A 1818-nucleotide genomic window follows, 5' to 3' on the forward strand; every position below is an offset into this window, starting at 1 on the left:
TACTTCTATTTCCCTGTTTAGGAAAGCTTCTATTTGTAACAATGTCATGCTTTAGATTCAAGTTCAAGCAAATAAAATGGTTCTACTTTCCATGGTTGTTCTCTACCTCATGGCTCGACTTGACAATGCACTGCATGTCCCCCACATGAAGTATTTGTCTGTGGGTGGCCTACAAGTGGGGCGAAATCATCTACTGGTTATGGCAATAGTTGGTTGTCAGCTTCTGGTGATGGTGGTGATTGGCCATACTCTTTAAAGTGGCTCCGTTGGTTGGCTCTAGCTATTTCACCAACACAAAATCAAGATAAAGAGGGCAAGACCAAGATAAAGGGAGAGCAAGACTGTTGTTGATGAGAGGTGGTCCCTTCCTCTAATGTATTAAGTCCACGAAGAAATGACCGGTAACAACGGCCTTGTACTGGTGGGATGAATAGCACAATTCAACCCAGCATACTTTAAAATAATATAATGTTAGTGATAGAAACAAAGGGATTTTCACATTGTTAATCCTTTGTTTGGTGTTAACTCTTGGTTTGTATGGTAACCAACTATTTATTTGTTAAAGCTTGCACATTAATGAGTTTTTCTTTTCCTTTTATTGTTCCATAATATATGGTTCATTCTTTCGATTTAATTGGTATATTGACATTTCTATTTTCAATTTATCTAGAAAAAGCTTGATCCTTCAATAATATTTTGGCCAAGAGTCCCAATCTAATGATATAAAATTCAATGCTGGTGATAGCACGATAAAAAAAGATTAATCAGATATACTACACTACACTTGGTACAATATTACATTTTATTGTTAAGTAAACCAATACTTTGAACAGTATATTGATCATGATTGAAGCTAGTGACACTTTCGGCTCATACACTTGCACCCAATTCTTAACATCATCCAAGTTTTCAACCTCAGCCAGTCGGTCAAGTTCAAACCTTGGCCTCTTGTTGGGGGCCTTGTTGGCTTCACACAACTAACAACTGCCACCATTTACTGCAAACAGTCCCATTCAAAATGATAACGCACATGAGAATTGGGTATTCTTTTCTACAAATTGTTGCTAAATTTGTACCTGCAAACAATAACCTCCAATCACCCACCCCCTAAAGCATTCACAATGCAAAGACAACACCATAAGCCACAAGGGTCGCAACAAGATAAGGTTTGAGCATCACTTCCATGTCTCGTTCACCTACCCAATTTTACAAATGATGTCTACCGAACTCCTTGCCAAGGAGCAATAAATGCACTCTTCTAATCTGTTTTTACACATCAGTAATGCACCTCAACTACTCAGTATCTCTGATAATGAACTTGTGAAGATGTATGAGGTTAGGATGAGGATATTCGACAGAGACAACAAAAATTCCCCCATCACCACTACGCAATCAAGTATACCGCAGATATATTTGCTAAATTGAAAAAGCTCAAAAAATCATTGGTAAGTAAAAAGATTGATGCAGAGGCACATATTACATTGTTAAGGGAATAATCTAAACGTACAAGTGTTAAAAATAAAATAGATTGAAAAACCACAATCAACTGCTTTTAATAGATGCTGTAGCCAATTTTCTTGATAGAGCTGTTTACCTTGACTAGAAGCAAAACATGGCAAATTGATCAATTTCTTATATTTTGATTTTCCCTTAAATGTATGTTTGGTAGAGCTTGAAAATACGCTCTCTAGATCAAGCAACTCTGGCATCTTGGCTAATCATCAAATTGACTGTCAACATGCAAGGCCTATTCGTAAAAACAGATATAACAAAGATAGGACCTGGGTGTGTGTTAAACAATGAAGAAGACGACTAAAA

This window comes from Cryptomeria japonica, chromosome 5 (genome assembly GCF_030272615.1).
Source record: "Cryptomeria japonica chromosome 5, Sugi_1.0, whole genome shotgun sequence".
NCBI classification, from domain to species: domain Eukaryota; kingdom Viridiplantae; phylum Streptophyta; class Pinopsida; order Cupressales; family Cupressaceae; genus Cryptomeria; species Cryptomeria japonica.